The sequence below is a fragment of the Sitophilus oryzae genome, unplaced genomic scaffold (assembly GCF_002938485.1).
Source record: "Sitophilus oryzae breed Bouriz unplaced genomic scaffold, Soryzae_2.0 scaffold_1193_pilon_pilon, whole genome shotgun sequence".
NCBI lineage: Eukaryota > Metazoa > Arthropoda > Insecta > Coleoptera > Curculionidae > Sitophilus > Sitophilus oryzae.
In genome coordinates, this window is record NW_022145830.1 from 56,921 (window position 1) to 63,955 (window position 7,035).

Below are 7,035 nucleotides of genomic sequence, written 5' to 3' on the forward strand. Positions count from 1 at the left end.
CATATTTTTCATAAAGATTAATGGTTAGATTTTAAATGATTTAAAACATTAAGTCATAACATGCCCTCAAAAACTAGAGGCAATTAGATAATAAATAGGAAGCATCAAAAATACATAAATATAAGGCAATATAAAACAAATAATGGCCGCTATTCATAAAATAAAGTATTGTTCTTAACTAATGTTTTATTTTGCAAAAGCTATAAGAAAAAAAAAAGATTTCTGTCCAGATTATCCAAAATTTTTACAAAAATTAAACATTTAAAAAAAAAAAAAAAAAAAAAAAAAAAAAAAAAAAAAAAAAAAAAAAATAAAACAGAAATTTAATTGAAAACAATAAACACTTTAATGAAGCTAACGAACCTTGGTGAGACATTGAGGAGTATTGAGTCTGCTTCATGTTGAGTGAAAGAGGGAAGCAAGGAGTAGGAGCAACTGTTGATATCCACAGTTAAGAAAATGCGGAGATATCTAAAAAATAAAATAAAAATAATATTAAAAAAAAGGAATAAAACGATCTATGTAAAAATTAAAATAAATATATTTTTATTAATGCAATAACTATGTTTTTTAAATTATTAATTTGTATATACCCTATGGGAAAAAAACAGCATCAGAGTGGCTTTCAAAATAACAATTGATGACAATTATTTCTGCCAGGTAGACCACAATATATCATTTATAAAAAATTGGTATAAAAACTTGTAAAAAATCAAAGAATAAAAAGTTAAAAAAAAAATTCAACGTTCATATTTTTTTAAGTTAAGGTTTTGAATAATAATTGGTGTTTGAAAACTTTTTCCTTTTTTTCATTGAGAAATTATTTTTTACAAGTTTTTATATCAATTTTTAACAAATTACATAAAAAAATAGACGTTAAAAAATATATAATAAAAAAATATATAACTATGTAAAAAGTAAAATAAATATATGTATATTTTTATCGGCAAGCACATTGATTTGTCAAGGCCTAAAAAGTATAAATATGTAAACGAATTCAAAAACTACGTCCTTCCTTAAATTAATAATTTATATATACTCTGAGAAAAAAAATCAGCATCACCAGTGGCCTGATGATGCTGATTTTCTTTCACGGCCTGCCACCAAATGATAACAATTTCTACCAGGTAGGCCACGATATATCATGCAGAAAAAATTTACATAAAAACTTATCAAAAATTAAAGGACAAAAAAATTAAAAGCAAGCAAAGTTCATATTTTTTTATGAAAACCTTTGAACAATAATCAGTATGTTTGAAAACTTTTTATTTTGTGACATTTAAACAATACTTTTGACAAATTTTTATATCAATTTTTAATAAACGACATATAGGAATAGACGGTGACCTCATAGACTTGTGCAGCTTGAATATTATGAAAACTTATCATAATTTTCAAGCTTGTCTATGAAATTTAGTAAGAAAAAAGAGATAAATAACTTACCAGTGATGAAGGACTGCGACCATACTAACAGCTATTAAGTACAGTCCTAAATAGTCTTTCTGAGTCTTTTCCTGCAAGTTTCATTGCATTTAAAGCTTTTTGATGTCCACCATAATATTTGCAGACAGTACGTCTTGTGGATTTTTAATATAGCAATTGTCCCATCTTATACCTAAGATTCCAAAAAAATATTAAGTAAATTTTTACTATACTAATTTTTGAAGATTTTTGAAAACAAGATTAATAAAAAACAAAACAAAAATTAATCAAAATTATATTTATGGTGTTTATTCTAGTGAGAACTTTTAATATATCGTCAGGTGTGTGTGACGAGTTCTGTAATTTCAAACCAAACAGTTTTGAATAGCGAATGATGACAATTTGGCGAAGGATTTTTAAATAGTTAATTGTGTGTTGTAATCAGTATAAAAAAAATTGAAAGAAAATAAATCCCTTAAGTATTTTATCGCGAGTTTAAATTAGCGGACCCAGAGAATCCGTAACAATATGCAACCAGTAATACAGTATCAGCATTTTATTTTGTCCCGCCTATTTTTAATAGTTGTTGGCTGTTCTAATATTGGAACAAAAGCGCTCGAATATTAAAAAGTTTTAAAAGTTGTCAAGCTGTCCAATGAAATTTTATAAGATAGATAAATAACTTACCATTGATAAAGAACTGGATCCGCTCTAACAGCTATTAAGTAACAGCAGTTCATACCTAATTAAAAAATATATATCAGGTAATTTTTTATTATAGAAATTTTTGAAGCTATCAGAAAACAGTCAATAACATAAATTACCTTAATATTTGGAACTATCTAAAATAACAAATAAATAATACTCATTTTGTTAATATTAATTTGAATAAGTTATAAAGAGTTATATAAAATTAAAAGAAAGACTTTTACTGATAACTTCAGAAATAATATAAAAATTTTAAATTTCCTTGATATGAAAGATTATTATAGCGAGTTATTAATGACCAAAAAATTAAATGTCTAATTTACTAGATATATATACAGGGTGGTCCGAATTGTATTCTGGAAACTTCGACAGCATATTCTGCAGATAAAAATAAGTAAAAAAAAAATCGTATAAATATATGTCCCAAAATGCTTAGTTTCGGAGATACAGGGTGTAGAAGTTTCATTTTTATTTCGATTTTTTCCAAATAATTTCTGAAGTGACGTCAATATTTGGATGAAAATTGGTATCTGGGAGTATTGTGACACGAGAAATTTGATTTTGATGTCAAAATTACTCCTATTTGTAGGGGGCGCCACCTACATGTGTTTAAACTGTTTTGTAGAGTAATAACTTTTCGACCGTACCTGTATAAAACCACTGATTAAAAAAATATATATATTCATGACTTTTTATGTAAAAAATGTCTTTTGGTAAAAATCGCTACGAGCAACCAAACCTTTGAATAAGAAGACTAAGGAAGGAGCATAATGCTATCCATGTATTCATGCATGGTGGGCGGAAAAAGCGCCATAAAAGCTCTCTAGGGTGGGGATCCTTGACAGTTCTGTTTGACGATTCATTTGACACATTTGAATTTGATTTGAAATTTTGTGGATTTGTCAGTCTTTACGGAGCTTATTTTATGTTATTTATTATTTATTCTACTACTGATAGTTGTATAAAGGTAGTAAATCTAGATGGAAATTGTGGCAGCACTTAAATTAACAGTGACACTATCGCGATTTATCGAAAAAGACTCTAAAATAGTTGGTTGTGTAGCGTGCGGTAGATCTCGGCAAAAATTGAGTGAAATAATGGAACAACTTTTCGCTAGTAAGTGACTATATAATATACATATGTGTAGTAAACCGATCATTTATGAAATTCACTTAAATTAACTAAATTATATATTTTTTCTTGCATTTTAGCTTTTATTTATTACTTGTCAAAGATTAGATGTCAAAGAATTTAGATACGTTAATTTGACTTACCTGCTTCAGTAGCGTATCGGATGTTTGTGGTAATAAATACTTATTATAACTTATCTATTTTTATTAGAATTATATATTTTTATAACAATTTTAATAACTACCAACATTTATTCACAACGTAAAATAAAACAACAAATTATTGAGTCTACCCCACGTCTATCCTACATCATAGTTTTACATTTCTTAAATAAAATTAGAACGACACTGATAAACCGGAATTTAAATCGGCCATATTTGAGGCCCATCGCGGTGTACCTAAGATTTTTGATATGCTCCTTCCTTAGTCTTCTTATTCAAAGAACCAAACCAAACCACAAGATATTTAGAATGGAAATAGTCAATACATGTGTCATTATTGACAAAAAATAAGCACACGTTGAGTATAGTTATTTGACTGAAATAATAAATTTTAATATAATTTTTTTCTGCGAAAAATAATGATAAAACAGTTTCTGTTGAACTTTTGGCACAAATTTATGATTTCAGTCTAATAACCGTTAGTCAACAATTTTTGTCAATGATGATAGGTTTGGATAATTTCGATTCCAAATATCTCGAGAACCATTACTTGTAGCGATTTTACGAAGAGTCATTTTATAGGTAAAACGACGTAAATTTATATTTTTTGCTCACTAATTTTATACAGGTACGGACAAAAGTTATTACTCTTCAAACCAGTTAAAAATATGTAAGTGGCGGCCTCTACAAGTAGGAGTCATATTAACATCAAAATCAAATTTCTCATGTCAAAAAACTCCCAGACACCAATTTTCATCCAAATATTACGTTACTTCATAAATTATTTAGAAAAAATCGAAATAAATATGAAACTTGTACACCCTGTATCTCCGAAACTAAGCATTTTAGGATATACATTTATAAGAACTTTTTTACCTATTTTTATCTGCAGAATCCGCTGACGAAGTTTCCGGAATACAGTTCGGACCACCCTGTATATAAAAAAAATTTTACATTTATTTTGGTGGTAACTTTAGTATTTAAAAAAATGCTATGCAACCAGTAATACACTCTTAGCATTGTTCAATTAACTTTTTCATTTTTTGAGCTAGAACATTCATTAAAAAACAAATTATAGGGTTTCCTGTCAAGTTTTAATACATTTTATTGTTATTATGTATGTTTATTTAAAAAAATAGATAAAAATAATATACAAAAAAAAATAATTAAAACTTGAGTTAAAACCTTCTAATTTCTTTTTTTTTCAATGAAAATTCTAGCTTCCAAAATAAAAAAAAGTTAAAATCTGTTAAAATATAGGGCAAAATAAAAATAGAGCATGTATTATATTGGACCAAAAGAGCTTAGAAGAGCTTGAATACGATGGAAAATTTAATATTTTTATAAGATTTTTAAATTTTACAAGAATAAGTTGAGAGGCATAACTTACCATTATTAAAAGGCAACAGGTGTTGAAGTCAATCCAGTAAATTACATTTTTCTGTGTCCTTTAAAGATTTTCCATTAAAACTGGAACTTGGACGGGAAACAGCTGTCAAAACGTCCATTAATATCAACTTGTATTGCCTTTTAAAAATACAAAAAATAAATAAGTAAATTTTTATAAAGTCAGTTTCTTCACACATTTTGAAATAAAAAAAATGTTTTTTTTTAATATGTTTGTATTAAAGAGATATGTATATGTATAAGTAGATATTAAAAGTATATGTATTTGTATAAGTAGATATTAAAAAAATAAACGCAATAGTAACTCTTTAAAATATTGTCAAATATTCATAGATTTTTACAAAAAGAAAACATACTAAATAAAATTAAAATTGTCTGATACGAATTTGTAAATAACTACAAAGATTGAAAAAAATATATTAATATATTTTCAATCTCAAACTTATTTTATTTTGAATATGAAGCCTACAATTTTGTAGTTAACTACAAAAAATGTAGCCTTAAAAAATAATAAAAAAATAAAAATAACTTACCATTTTCATAGGGCAATGGTAATGAAGGCCAATCAATCTAAGTACTATTGATTGTATCTTGAAATTGTCATTTATGGGTGATTTTCAGTATCATTTTATTCAAAAAATTCCTCGGGCATTCATCAAACTTATGTACAGTTCTAACTCATTTGCAGATTTGTAACAGCAACTGTTAACGCCCAGTACATCACTCAAAGAGATATCTAAAAACAAAAAAATAAACAAATATTAATAAGTATATTAATTTGTATCAATGTAGAAAATTAAAACAAATAAGAAAACATTGTAATATCAATATAGATAGGCAAAATACAAAATTAAGTTGATTTGAATAAAAAAAATTTCCTAATAAATTTAAAATTAAATATTGCACCTAAAGTTATTTAAATATACACATTATATGTGTAAAATATGTCATAACTTCCAAGCTTTCCAAAAACTTTAATAGGAAAGAAAATAATGTGAAAAAAACTTACCATTTTTGAGATATCTGCGTTGTTGAAGTCAATTTAATGTCCTGTATCTACTGTAGAATAAATTGGCCATTTGTGAGCCTTTTCCCAGTTTAAATTATGTCAAAACTTCTTTGATGTTTCTAATAATTCATCCAAGTTGTTATAACAGCTGCCATTCTACATTTACACCAATAGATATGCTTGTATAATACATAAATAAATAAAACTTGATGTCCAAGATACCAATAACATCTATAAAAAAAATAAACGTTGTGATAAGTATTTTTTTTGTAACTAGATGAAAAAAATTACCTTAATACAGTTGCTCCAAATTTCCTTCAAAAAACTTCCGTTGCAGCCAACAAAATCCTTCTTCTTTCCTCAAACATCTTCTATCTCCTTTCCTTCTATTTCAAAGCAATCCTCTTCCATCTTCTCTGGCCTCTTCTATTTTCCAAGTCTCACCAACTCTTATTCAACTGCTTATATAACTAACTTATACAAATTTCAGGCGTCTTACAAACATTTTTTAAAAAGGGGGAAAAGGGATATAATGCTACAACAAACCACTACGCTAGCGCACCTACCTAAAAAAAAACTTTTTTTAGTCATAGAAAATGATAAACATAAAGTTATATAAATTTACCTGATGGCATCTAGAAGATGGCCCTAATCCTGCTGTTGTCCCCCAAAAAAATCATTCCAAAGCAGTTTACTACTAAAAAGATTTATGCAGGAACAAACTGAATTTAATTTTAGTAACAAAAATAAATTACTAATACTTTAATTCTCATTATAATGTAAAATTACATTATTTACTAATTTACGTTTAATTAAAAATCACTATTAAAAAAATTAAATAATAATATGAATTTTAAAATAAGACGAAAAATAGTTATTTTAGTTAATACTAATTTTGTCTCTTTGGAGTTATTTTTGTATTACCATTATTGCTAAAAAACTTTATATTAAAGCCTTGTATAGAGTAAGAAAAAAAGTAAAAAATGAAATATAAAAATTTCAAATTAAAAAATAAGTACTTAATGGAACATTCTGTAAATGTAGGGAACCTAAAGTTACTGCTTTGGAACCACGACGCGAACCGACTTTTGAAGTTCTCCAAGCCATACTATATCACCTGTAAGAGAAAAAATTATATTAGAATATTTCAAACAAATACATATGCTAGAAAAAAAAAAGCTATAGACAACAAAAAAA

The 7,035-nt window shown here is 26.3% G+C and overlaps 1 long non-coding RNA gene across 1 annotated transcript; it reads right to left on the reverse strand.

Moving 5' to 3' along the window:
- Positions 1 to 358: 358 nt before the first annotated feature.
- On the reverse strand, positions 359 to 6,646 carry LOC115891736. Its single transcript, XR_004051895.1, has 8 exons — positions 6,464 to 6,646; positions 6,130 to 6,404; positions 5,839 to 6,069; positions 5,363 to 5,565; positions 4,813 to 4,949; positions 2,110 to 2,164; positions 1,444 to 1,615; positions 359 to 471 (listed from the first exon to the last, which is right to left on the reverse strand). It is a non-coding gene; the product is annotated as an uncharacterized LOC115891736 (long non-coding RNA).
- Positions 6,647 to 7,035: the final 389 nt, after the last annotated feature.